At 37.2% G+C, this 14,242-nt stretch overlaps 1 long non-coding RNA gene across 1 annotated transcript in view; it reads right to left on the bottom strand.

Annotated features, from left to right (window-relative positions):
• The window catches only part of LOC120525999, a 100,791-nt gene extending 87,446 nt beyond the window's left edge, over positions 1 to 13,345 (bottom strand). Inside the window, exons 1-2 of the long non-coding RNA XR_005633057.1 lie at positions 13,088 to 13,345; positions 12,815 to 12,907 (exon numbers count right to left, since the gene is read on the bottom strand). This is a non-coding gene — a long non-coding RNA (uncharacterized LOC120525999). The remainder of the gene's footprint in view (positions 1 to 12,814; positions 12,908 to 13,087) is intronic.
• Between the last annotated feature and the right edge of the window lie 897 nt (positions 13,346 to 14,242).

The raw sequence follows: 14,242 nt of genomic DNA, 5'->3' as shown, positions 1-14,242 counted from the left end.
GACCCATTGCTGTGGCCCTCCAAATTGTGGTCGGGTGCATCCTGTTTGCTTTAATTATCCTTGAGATGTGTTGTGAACAAGATTGGAGTTAATTTATGGAAAACTGAATTGATTGGACATACTGTAGTTTAGAAAAGCACACGCCTTTGTATAGAAGGTCACATAATTCACATTTCATGTCGGGAGAAAACCCAATCTATGCTATCCAAGGAGCTCACTGAAGACCTTCACAATCAAATTCTGGTGAGGCATTAATCAGAACAAGGGTTTAAAAACACTTCTAAAGCATTAATTCGCCGCAATAATTTTTGAAATAGAAGAAGTCTGGAACCACCCGGAGCCTCGTGTATAAAGGGCGCGTACGCACAGAAATGTTTGCATAAGAATGTTTCCATGTTCAAATCGCGATGTATAAAACCTAAACTTGGCGTAAAGCCACACACATTTCCATGGTACCTCATACCCTGTCATATGCAAGTTCTTCACTCGGTTTTTCAGACTGGCGGCACCCAGCGTCAAAGCAGTGCTACTGTTGCTGTGTGGTTATCCTTTCTTTTCCTGATGCGGCTTTATAAATACACTGAAATTAACCACATATTGTTTATTAGTTTAATGCATCTGATTGTAATTAACCAGTAACAATATAATGGTCCACGGAATAGTCAAACTATTTTAAATACCATAACTGCTTTAGCGTTGTTACTCTCACTGCACTTTCTTTTTCTTCTTTCATCTGCTCTTATTAGGGTTTGCCACAGCAGATCATCTTTTTCCATATTACTCTCACTGCACCACTCGGAGCTGCTGATCGGAAAGAGAATTATCGGTATACAGCATCAAGCACACACTGCCTCAGCCATGCTTCCTGTTTGAACTGCTTCTCATATGACAAACGGTTCAAACCTTTCCTGTACGGACCTCACGGCTCAGAAACAGTTTCATCCCAAGAACTCTAAACGCACTCAATCAACTGCTCCTTGTAGAACTGTTAGTACTTATTAGTACAGTTACCTCACTGTAAACTTGCAATACAGTTATAATATTGCACAACCTAAGCCCCTTTATAAAGAGTGTATTTACATATGATGACAATATCATTTTTAAGATGAAATGCAGCAAAATATGTTTATTATACAGATAAAACTTTTAACTTCATTTAAATAGTCTGTATTGTTAATAATCTCCGCTCACACTGTATGCTTCACTGGGACTGGCGTGAAGGATAGAATAATTAAACATGTACTACGAAGATATTTCAATGTTCCTTAAAAGTTTTGAAGAATCGGTGTTACAAGCTTACAGATGGCTTAACGTCCATTACAGAGCTGATTGTGTGGCAATCGGTTACTTGGAGAAAGAAAAGGAAGGACAGGAATTGGAGGTTAGTATGTTTGAAACAGACAGTACTGCAGGGGCGGCCTTAGGCATGTGCAAACTGTGCACCTGCACAGGGCCGCCAAATCCCAGAGGCCGCCACACCAATATATATTGAATATAAAACAGAAAGAGAAAATAACGACACAGCTAAAACGCAGCGGCAAATTTTGGCAAAAGTTAAACGCTTGTATCATGAGCACAAGGCGGCTATGCAGTGTCTGCAACGGATGTGGCCATCTGCCGTATATAAGATACCATATTGATATTGGCGGGCGAAGGAGCCACCGATTCTTCCTCTGTCCAGGGCCGCCACGAGCCTAGAGCCGCCCCTGAGTACTGCTGCAATAAATTATTTCATCGAAGGTCGCGTACAATCACTGGGCCACCGTGTTTCCATGTTTAATAACGTGCTTTAACTCCCATCATCATGAAGATGATATCACGTATACATCTCAGTATGTTAGTTATTCAGAGAGCTGTAATATCACGAATGTAATGGATTATGTGTCCTGTCGGAGGTAGAAAAATATGGTTTAAGAAGCACTAGTGATTCACACACATAGAAGAACACATACAAAACAAAGCATTTAACGTGCTACTTACGATGTGATTTGAGAAACTAGTTAATTAAACGATTTTAAGATGAAGTTTATGATGTTCTACTTTAATGACAAAATAAACTACGTGATTAAAGTAGAAATTTCCAGACTGAAGTTGACATTTCGTGCTTTTTCCCCACTGTGTGCCTTTTTTTTTACTCTGTACCCTAATAAGCTTTCATATGACACTCAGACAGTGGGCTACGACTCGCCTTTTCACGGCGATTTTGATATCTGACAACTTCTTTTTTATTTCGGTCACTGTGCGACTTTGTGAACTGGAGCTTTCGAGTTTCTCTGACACGCTATGTCACTCGATCGGCATGAGGCCCCAGGACTTTTCTTAGAGTTAGTCTGTAAGATGTAACAGAGTAAAAACAGCCTTGGTCAGGAAGATGACCATGAACCCAATGGTCACTCTTAACAGAAGTTCAGAAGTCTGCTGCTGATATGGAAGAACAATTCAGAAGGACAATCTTTTTTTGGTAAAGTGGGTAGACGGAAGCCACTGTTGAATAATAGGCATTAACAGTTTAACAGAGCATGATGTAAAAGATGGGTCTGGTTTGGTGAGAAAAAAATGTTAACTGTTTGGGCAGAACTCTAAGCCATATTTAGGCCTAGTGAGGCATGGTGGAGGCAGCATCATGCTGTGGGGTTGCTTCTAAGTGGTATGCATGGACAGTTAGACTGGTCAGAATTGAGAAAATGGATGAATGCAGCAAAGTACAGAGAGATCCCTGAAGAAAACCTGCTCCAGAATGAATGCAATCTTAGACTGCTGTGATGGTTCGTCTTTCACCAGAACAGTGGGACAAAGCATACAGTACAGCTGATACAATGCTGGAGTGGATTGGGGGCGGTTCTCTGACTAAGCCCAGACTTAAACCCCATCAAACATGTGGAGAAACTTGATAATGGCAGTTTACATACACTTCCCATCCAATCTGATGGAGCTTGAGAAGGAACATTTATCAATTTTACTATTAAATCTACAACACAATAAAGTGTGCAGATAAATGAACAGGTCTGAACATGTTATGACTCTAACTTGTATATGCATAGTATTCAGTATAGCTAAAGAAAAAAATAAAGAAATCCTTATTGTTGTTAATGATATAATACATTTTAGTAAAATTACTTTTCCCATAAGAAATAGTATATATTTAGCATTTATAAAACTGCAACAGAATTCAGAAAGTTTCAGTTTGCAGTGTGTAGTGATTGAGCATGGTGTGCTTCAGGTTTCATTTCCATTTGGGTCATTCTAGATTAAATGAATGGGATCTCGTCAAATTAAACATTGGCTCATTTCTTTCAGACAATGTATTTAACATGGAATTCTGTACACACTGGAAAATAATGTGGCCGGGTTAATTTTTGAATTGGCCTCACTACTGAACCACTTTTAGTAGTGTAATATATGTTGGGGAAAAATGGAAACAGCAACATCAGGAAAAATGATATGTTGCAAGCTATTATACTTATAGGTACAGTTTAATTGGCAAAATATTTGTAAAGAAGCCCTGGTCAAGTCATTTCAAAAAGAATAATTATGCTTCCTTGGTTCATGTGAGAAAGAAATCATTGAAAGAATACTCCACTAAAAAAATAATTTTTTATATGCTATTTTATTGTGGTTTGTAGAGTTGGTTGAGAACATTTTTTAATGTTTCTATGAAGAACAGAGATAACAATCATTCTGATGCAATGGAGATCTATGGGGACTAATGGTGGACCGCAGAAAAAAATATATAACTTCTATAATATATACCTGTATAATAATATATTTAACAAGTATCCCATGCCATGTTGCATAATTCATACATCAAGTCATCTAGTTGTATGCTTATAATGGGATAAGTAACGTAAACAAATATCGTTTTGGGTGAAGTATTCCTTCTTCTAAATTTTAATCTTAGGTTATTGAACATTGTTTTGTACTGACAAGTCTTTCCCTTTTGTAGAAACAAATCCAAGATGGTAACTGCATGAGGCTGTGATATTTTCTTTCACGTAAAATCATTTGTACTTTGGTTTTTAAACTTGTGCAACTGGCTTCACTGCTTCAGATTATATCACATTTAAGTTCACTCACTCAAGCTAGACACTTGAATTGTGAAATATTAAGGTGTTTTCTCCAGGATCTCTGAACGAATTCCAGATTGCTGCAGTGCAACTTTGCAGAATTAAAAACAACACTCAGTACCCCAGAATGAAAAAGTGAAAACAGGATTTTAACGTTAGGAATCACTGTGTTGGGTTGTAACTGACACTCGGATGTAACCTAGAACAGACAGTAGTTCATAACCGAGATGGACGAGCGGAAACTGAGGAGACCAACCATAATTTCTGAGTGCCATCTTGAATACATACATAAATTAAAAACCAGCATCAATGTTGTGAGGTCATTGTTAAATACTTAAAAACAATCCAATAAAGCCATATGTCCAGAGTTCTCAGTCTTCACTCCAGAGCCACAGCAATTGAAGTGCTCTATCTATAAATGTTGCTGCATCACCAGTACTGCTCATTCCAGCAGCAAAAACTAGGCAACGACTACACTGCAGCATTTACTCCGTCCTCATATTTGTTCATTCACGTAATGGTCACTCAGGCTGAGCCCCCGAAAACCCGTGTACAGATAGGCGAAACATCCAGAAGGATAACTAGCACTGGTGCATTCCCCCCTTTATGACAGAGTTACCAGACACTAAAAGACACATGGAGGCCTGCTTGGAGCTTGCAAAAAGGCACCTAAACGACATTCAGTCTGTGAGAAACAAGATTCTTTGGACTGAGGAAACCAAGATTAGCATCATGACTGGAAGAATACTATTCCAGTGTTGAAGCATAATGGTGGCAGCATCAGGCTATCTGGTTGTTTTTCAGCAGCAGGTATTGGGAGACTAGACAGTGTAGAAGAAAAACTGAATGGAGCAAAGTACAGAGATAACCTAAATGAAAGCCTGTTCCAGAGTGCTCTGGGTGTCACACTGGGTCAAAAGTTCACCTTCCAACAGGACGGTGACCCTAAACACAAAGCAAAGACAACATAGGAGTGGCTTAGGGACAACTCTGTGACTGTCATTGAGTGACGCAGCCAGATTCTGGAATTAACCCCAATCAAACATCTCTGGTGACAACTCTGTGACTGTCATTGAGTAATGCAGCCTGATTCTGGAATTAAACCCAATCAAACATCTCTGGTGAGACCTGAACATCGCTATCCACCAATGGTCTCCATTCAACCTGAAGAGGCTCAAGAGAATCTGCAGAGAAGAACGGCAGAAAATTCCCAAAATCAAGTGTGTGATGTTTGTCGTGTCATAACCAAGAAAACTCCAGGCTGTAAACGCTGCCAAAGGGGCTTCAACCAAGTTTCTAAGTAAAGGGCCAGAAAACTTTTGTCAATGTGATATTCACGTTTTTATCTATAATAAATTTGAAAAATGTATTTATAAATAATTGTCATTCTGGGGTATTGAGTGTTGCTTGATGTGAGAAAAAAGTTAATTTAAATGATTTTAGCAAAATGCTGCAATGTAGCAAAATGTGAAAGAAATGAAAAGGTCTGAATACATTCTGAATCCACTGTAAATGATAACATCATCTCTATATGTATAAAATCTGTCGGTCTGTCTGTCTGTATGTCTGTCCACTTTTCATGAGAGATCGGGTTTTTTTCTATAATTTGCTTGAACATTCCGGTTGATTTTGCAACTCATCACGCTAAGTGCCATAGTTCAGTTGCAGCACAATTTATTTGTGCAAATCCAAGAGAGTGGCTGAGGGAGGGGGAGGAGGGCGGAGCCGTTCTCCCTGACGCGCCAACCTTCGTTCGAGTCAGTCTACCTCTCGCCATGTGTTGGAGCGTACCTTGCCTCCACTTAGCTAACCATACCTGTTTGTTCAGCAGACATTATCATCTAGAGATTGTTAAAGAGTAACATCTGACATTTTTGAGAGAGAGATCACAGCTACGTGTGTTTAGAGGGTACCTGCTCATTGGCAAAGATATCACGGCCACATGCTCTTCTCCCCACACGGGGGGCTTCGCTCTCCCATCAGAGCTGACCACGATCAGATATAGTGGCAACGTTTGATGTTGGAGCGTACCAGCCTTCCGCTTGGCCAAAGATAACTTGCCAAATTTTTACATTTTTGGCAAAGAAATCATAGCTACATTCTCGCCCCTGATAGCAAAACCAAAAATACTGTATATGAAGAGGCCCGCTGATATGAAAGCTATCAATATAAATTCTTCTAAATACAAATTCTTACATTTTTTTTTCATTGATTTTTTAAGTTTGTCCTGTTTCACTACTACTTGGGCGAAGCCAGGGGGACAGCTAGTCTTGGATAAAAACAACAATCCTACATATGATACTAATGCAAAAAATAAAAAATAAAAGACATGGCTAGAGTACTCTGTTGTTCTCTAAAAGCATAATGCAATCACTCTCTTGTTGTGTCGAAAATCCACAAAACAACCTAACTTCACTACTGAAGCTGACTTGCATCATCCATTACTAGTGGAAATCATAAATGGCAATAAAAACAAAAAAAGTAAGAATCTGCTTTAAGAAAAAAATCCCAAACAGTGGGATAGGCAATCATTGTATCAAAAACAAAAATAATGTCAGCAGGATTCCTGGAGGAAGATCAGTCTCAGACTACTTCAAAAACCTTGGAATCATATTATACCAATAGTACAATCTAAAATGGAAATCCAGTCCCTCCACTCTTTCTGGCAGGTGAACCATCTAATAATGTAAATCTTTGAAGCTTCAATAAGATCCATCCTCCTTTACGAATTTAAAACATGGGTGATGCAAAAAGATTTCAGTTTCGCTGAGATAGTGGAGTTTAACAGTTGATGTCAGAAAGTTATTCTCCAGGTTTGTTACTTTAACAGTGTAGAACTTCAAGATAGGACATTGCCTTGATATACCTCATTTAATCTGAGAAGTGATCAAATAAAGAAAGGCGTGCTGGACAACGGCATACCATACAGAAGGCAACAATGAGTTCACAAAGTATGTAATGGTGGCAGATCCTTGTAAGTAGCGGAGGGGCAGATAGGGAGGACAAATAAAAACATGGATAGATATGGCAGACAAAATACTACACTCCACAATCTTTGGCCTCCATTGCTGACAAAGGGACTGACTATTACTCACTGGAGACTGTGAAATTGGCTGATTTAAGTAAGTAAAGAAGAAAGGAAGGAAGGAATGAATGTGGTACCCCATTTTCCTAAACAGAACATGTCAAACAGATGGAATAGAACATCCAACAGTCATCACATTTTCATGAAAGTTAGATCATTTGTACGTGTGAGGGAAGATTACCTGTTGCAGATGTTGCAGAGCAAACTGGACGCTATACCTCAATGTGTGGGACAAGTAAGTAACTGAAGGGAAAGACAATTATAAGCCTCTGATTCTGTAGTGTTGGCCACTGTTTCAGTTTGGAATGTATTAGAATAAGCAGGGAGTGAATCTTGAAATGCCTTTCTTAAACTCATTGTAAGCAAGAGCTTGCCATAAAAGATGTAGTGATCTCTACTGACCTTGTATTTAAAAGAGAGAAAGGCGAAACTCTGCAAATATACAGATAATCACTTAAACTAGTAGGTTAACTTTTTCCTTTCTGAGGTAAGGCAGCATGATTTGGGGTGTTATAGCAGGTGGACTATACACAGAAGGTCAAAAATAAAGCATTATGTCTTGAGATGAACTCAAGTTATTTTATTAATAAAAATATTAAATATCTGAAACGCTTATAAATTATCTAGACAAAACTGTGCTGTTGATGATCATATTTATGGTGGCTGCCACAGAATTCAAACAGAATATACCATAAAGAAGCAGGATCATGTGTTTAGCTCTGGCTACACTATACTCATTTGTTGCAGCTCAAGTTTCTTTGGTACACCACTTTCTATGTATACAATAACCACAGGACTGACATTCTATCTTACCTACTCATTTTTCAAGTGGGCACAACAGAGAACTGTGTTCTGCTTCTGCCAGCTAATTCAGTCCAAAATATGGGTGTCAGCAGTCAAAGCTGGGCTAGCTGTTTGATTCTAGTATGTTTTCATTTCTTGCAATTTCATTTGCAAATCCTAATATAACAAATTTTATTTATCTGCGTTCTTCATAAAGAGTGGGTAATGAAGCCCTTCTGCTTTATTCAATAAAATGCCAGCTAACAGCAACAGCTTGTCTACAGGAGGTGCTACAGTGCCATATTCGAAGTGCAGCCTGTACCTCTTTCAATATCAGTAGTCTTTTTGAATGTGTATGTCATTCACACCTCCCCACTTACTATGTTGTCTTTTCAATCAGCTAGTTTTCCTCATTTAAAATTAGGGGTTAAAGGACACCAATGCAGTTTCCTACAGTATCAGAAATAAAGCTTGACATAAATCATAAGCCATTTTGTAGATGGGAGACTGACCGTGGTATCACCCCATAACAAGAAATTTGGAATAAGAACTGATCTGGCAAAATATCTTTGGATTTAGATAAAAAAAAGTCAGAGATCACAACTGAGCCAACAACAGGGTAAAAATGTGTTGACTTCACAAAGTACCCTGTGATCAAATCCTGTGAAGTGGCAAAGATAAATTTGTAGTTTACTTTACAACTTTACAAATAATAAATCAATCTTTAATATAGCACCTTTCATAGTACAGGGTGGTCCAGATCCAGATCGTCTGGATGACTTTGATTTATGCGGGGACGATTCCAGTTCAGTGCGAAGACGATTCTTCATGTCGTCAGTTCGCACACTTCTCAATGGTCCAGGATTTTTTGGGTGATTTTCTATGTAATAAACGTAATAAGTTATAGCATAATGAAAATTGCATAATTAGGTCTGGACCACCCTATAGATACCTTGCAATATGTTTTATGTGAACCTAAATTTACAATTTGTGAACATGTATGGATGTCTAATGTTTCTTTTTTCAATGTTTCTGATCTGCTTTATGGTCCTCTTATCAGATACAGTGGCTACAGCCAGAGCTCTGCAGTAAGATACACAAACAAGAGAGATTAGTCTGCTCTTCAGCTAAATCACTCTGGTGCACCATCAATCTTTTGTTTTTTTTTGGTAGATGCCTCATCTAAGCCCATGGATTAGGTGTTGTCATACACATAAAAGATTCCTCTTGGAGAATTTAAAGCAGAAGATTTAAAACTAATTGTGCTGTTCAGACTCAGTTTAATGCCTCTGGGGAATCTACTCCATCCACTATCACATTTGTGGAAGGTATTTTTTAAAAGAAAAAAATATATGTTTAATGAAAGCAATGAGTTGGATTCTATAATATCTCATTTAGATGATGCCACTGGAGTAGAGGTTCTACTTATTAAGCTGAGGAGAAACTGATGAAAGTGGTTTGGGTATACGGCATGTAAGGCAGAGGATGACTTGGTGAAGTGGTGCACCAAGATGGAGGCGGAGGAGATGAGAGTCAGAGTGAAACTGAAGATGTAGTTGGAGGTGGTGTTAGATGATATGAAAAAATAGACCACAGAGAGTGAAGGAAAGATATTTTGGGCCATCTGTCAAAATACAGTAAAAACAGAAATACGTACAGAAATGCGTAAATATAGAAAATCATCATTGAACTAAATATGGTGATAATGATGGTGCCACTTTACATTGTCTATATTTTTTTTATCCTGTAAGCACATGTGATTGATTACCATATATGTAAAACACCATCATATGTATTAATTTCCATGTTTACAGATATTTTTCTACGCTCTTGCAGTATTCCTTCTGATCTTTATCTTGCCCATAAGGATATTCTTTTAATTTCATGAAAAAAAAAACACTTTTCTAAGGATCTATGAACCTAGCGTTTATCAATGTCAACTTATTGAACTTATTCAAAGTAAATTTATTTTATGTAACAATTTAATAATTCTTTTATTTATCTATTTTCTGCGCCTTACTATTTCAAAACACAGCTTCAGGAATGTGACTATTCAAGTGTTTCACAGGAAACGATTGCTGCTGGCATCAGGGATATGACAACTTTGTCTTTTTCCTCCATACTCAAGAAGTTACTGACCAGACTCTGCCCACCTGCTATTTCTTTAAGTAGGGCCAAGAATTTGTTTGTTCACCACAGGGAAGTAACTCTACTCCAGTCTATAACTTATGAAGCAGTCACTGCTGGCAGCATCCTTGCAAACTTCAACAACTCTTCTACAATTTATAGGATTTTTTTTAACTGGGACCACCAACTCTTTTATATTTTCTTTTTTTTTTTTTGTCTTTGTTTCCAGAAGTCATGAGCTAGTGCCTATCCAGGCAGTGTAAAAACAAGCCACTGGCACATACATACACACATACCCAATCATCCAAACCAGACTGCTTTCAAGTCACAGATTATATGAACATGCAAAGTACAAGGAGAAACTTCCCAATATGTGTATTCTAGACCGCATCAGTGACTAGGTCAGCACTTTAATATGGCTTCCTGGAGCTGTAAGCAGCACTAACCCATCCTGCACTCTTCTTTTTGGGAGCACCTGTTTATTTTAACAGAATTAGGTGTTTTGCTCAGCACCTCTTAGGACATGTCTGATCCTTAAATATTACTACACAATCCCTGTTAAATCTCTGTAAAAAAAGAGGCTATAGTATATACCAGTAAAATCGGGAACAAGGCAGGAACTAGTCCCAAAGAGAACAGCAGTTTATCATGGGACACACATACAAGGCCAAACACATGTCCATTTCCATACTAATTACATACACATACTTTATTTAGGATGGTAGAGAAAACCAAAGTAGACTAAAAAACTAAAAAGCTAAAGAGTGCTAACTGCTTAAGAAAAAATCTTGATATAAAACAAATTAACCGAATAAGTTATGGTTAAACCATATTTAAAAATGTGGCCTGTTTTTGTAGATTAAAACATATTTGATTGTGACTGTTATTTGCCAAGTCAATGTTTCATTTTATTTTGTGAAAATCATGCTAGTTAATCATAGGATTTATGTTATCATACCAGACCAGTTTAGTATCAACCCTATTTTTCAATGTCGAAGGAGACCAAAGTACCTAGAGAAAATCTAGGAGAAAAATGAAGAATCTACAAACCCTACACAGATTGTAATTTGACTGGGGCATGAAACTGTACCACTAACCTCTCAGGCAGTGTAGCCACCGTGCTTCCTAGTGTAATAGTTTTTAAAGGCAATAAGAAAGTGTTTGGAAGGAGGGGAAATGTTATTTTATTGCTGAAGTGAGCAAAAGGGCTAAATTAGTTCAGTTTATGAGATAGTACATACAAATATATTTTGTAAAACCTAAGGTTTTGTTTGTTTAGCCTTACAAACTGGCAAACAAACTGGAAAGACTACTAGAAGTTTTAAAACGCATTGTTGTTTACCATTCTTCGATACAGATTAATCTGTAGGAGGGCTTTGAACAATACTCTTTCTATAAAAATGTGCTATGTAAATAAATGTTGTTCTTGTATATATTACTTGCCATTTTGTATTTTAACCGTAGTATATTTCTAAAATTATAAAGTGATATGAGTATGTCTGTCGTGAATGGTGTTACATAAATTGTGACCAGTATATAATGTCTATCTGTATGACATTGTTTATTATGGTGCTGGAGAAAGCTGATGCATTGCATGTTATTTGGACATGTAAGTAAGAATTTCTATACTACTACTACTACTACCACCACCACTACAACTACTACTAGAATTTAATTGAACTGTACAGAGGCTGTGAAGCCTTGGGCTTCAAAGCTCATGGATGCAACTTATTACCACTGACCTCATGCCAAATCAAGTGGTTTTGGTGTCATACCATCCTTACACAGTATTGTAGCATACAATGGCACAAAATAATGTTTCCCAGGACCACAGTGCAACATATACATAATCACAGGACAAGTAAAGAACAATACTATACTATAAACAGATAATTAATAGGTAAATGAATATCTAATAATAAACTGAAATAGATAGTAATACATACATAGATAGTAGATAGTAATAAAAACACAATAATAACAATTAATAATAAAAACAACATTAGTAACAAGTTGACTGCATATAAATAAACTACTAGGAGCAGATCTGAGCCATACACAGTTCAGAGTCCTGTAGAAAGTCACTTTTCCAGACTTTGTATATACAAGTATTGTAAAAAAAAACAAAAAAAACAAAACAAATACAAGACTTTACTACTAACCAGTTCTTGTAAAGTGCCTTGGATAGGGGTTCAATATGAGAGTAATTCTGCAAATTAACCCATAACCATGTATGCTTCTCAATTTCTCTTCAAGCTCATTTGTACAATGTACTCGAAAAATAGCTTTCTGAATAGAACTGTTTTTTTTATATGTAAACTGTTTGTTTGATTATTTCAAAACTGATCATTTAATTGAGTCTGATTGTATTCTTATTTGTCAGTTTTAATTAGAAGCACTCTGAGCTTGGGAAATGTGTTACATAAATGTAAATGTATTATTGTTGTTGGGCTAAACCTTGCATTCAATTGTGTTTCTACATTTTTGTAACTCAGGGCTATTAAATGCCTGTCTCTAACAGCTGTTTATATCCAGTGTGCATTTTAAATTGGACAACCAACAAAGATTTTCTTCCCTGTATAACATACACTATACTATAGTGCTTAAGTTTTGACATATTCTCAGCCAAATATTTATATCACAGCAGACAGATAAGAGACATAAAAAAAAACTATTGTAAGAATTGTATAAATGACTGAATCCACATTTTGGATAAGTAACAATGTTTCTGCCAAGCACCCTTTCTTTTACTAACCTTTCAAGGTATACTATTCTTCCTGCTGCTTGCACTTTCAAAAACAGCTGATGTGGCAGAGTCTTCAGAAAGCAGAGTAGGAGAAACTCTAAACTGTAAAGGGGGATGATACACATTAGAAAAATCTTAAGAACTATAATACAAATGATAAAACAAAAACCTCTTTTAATGGATATTTGTAATCTACATAACAAAAATGATGTAACGTATAAATGGCAGCTTGGAGGAAAATATGAAATGCATGTTTTGTACACACACGCATAAGTAACCCACCTGTACAGTTTAACGCTTCTGTACTGTAGGAAGGAAGTACAGTATATTTTCACACAGAACGTACACCAGCCTCAAATTCAAGAATTACAGGGCAGGTAAGTGTTGCAATGCAACACTGATAAGGAAATGTCCAAATGCGTCATTTCATATAATATTAACAGCGATAATACTAGTAGATACTAGAAGATGCGCTTCTCTCGTTTAAGGCTCCCAGCATATTTGGTTCAATTCTGAAGAGTAGACGTTTCCAGGCGAGCCAACTAACTAAGCGCAGGGGAGATGTACAACTGCGCAGGCGCTATAGCCGGGTCTCTACCAAGGACGCAAGCGGACAAACAAAGCCGGCTTTTGAGAGCGCACTGTAGTTTCGGATTTGGACACCGATATGGTGGTTGCAATTAAAAAGATTGGCAGGTGTGCGATTTACACACAGAGAAGAGACAGAGAGAGCATGTCAAATAATTAAGGTGAAAAGCGATTGAGAGCAGGTAGCATATGTCCTATGTAACTTTTGTTATTGTGGTGTCTTCCCGTGGTTGTGTTTGCAGGGGGGTAATGCGTAGGGGAAAACAACTAGAATACGCCTATACACCAGCCTGCAATAGGCAGTATGCCGGACTAGTGTTAGCAAGGCCTGTCTTCATTAAGAACATACAACAGGACCACATATGAAAAGCAACACTGTTCATTTTATTAATAAATTGGAGTGCCAGTACCCTTGTGACATTTCTGAGCACGACCATAACGAGGGTGAGAAGCAATGATCAGAAAATTGAATGGGGATATCTTCTGGATTGTAAACAAAAGAATTGTGCCACAGCTGTGTTGTATTTCACTCATTTCTTGATAAAAAGGTATATATCATTAAAATATTCATAAGAGTATTTACCAATTGGTAGTTAGCTAAAAGATATTGTATAATCCAAAGTCAGATGAAATGTAAGAAAATTACAAATTTCGTTTTTATTTTTTTAATCATATTTAATAATATTCTAATGTATGTAATTTAACTGCAACTCATGACAGAGATTGCTTATATTTTTAAAACCATTGGTCTATATGTAGGGATGTTAAAGGAAAAATCATACATTTTCAAGTTGATTGAATTAATACGGGAAATTAAGCCATCTGTTAAGGAAGCTTTATAGACCCAGG

This window comes from Polypterus senegalus, chromosome 3 (genome assembly GCF_016835505.1).
Source record: "Polypterus senegalus isolate Bchr_013 chromosome 3, ASM1683550v1, whole genome shotgun sequence".
Lineage (NCBI taxonomy): Eukaryota > Metazoa > Chordata > Cladistia > Polypteriformes > Polypteridae > Polypterus > Polypterus senegalus.
This window is presented reverse-complemented; position numbering and strand designations above follow the sequence as displayed.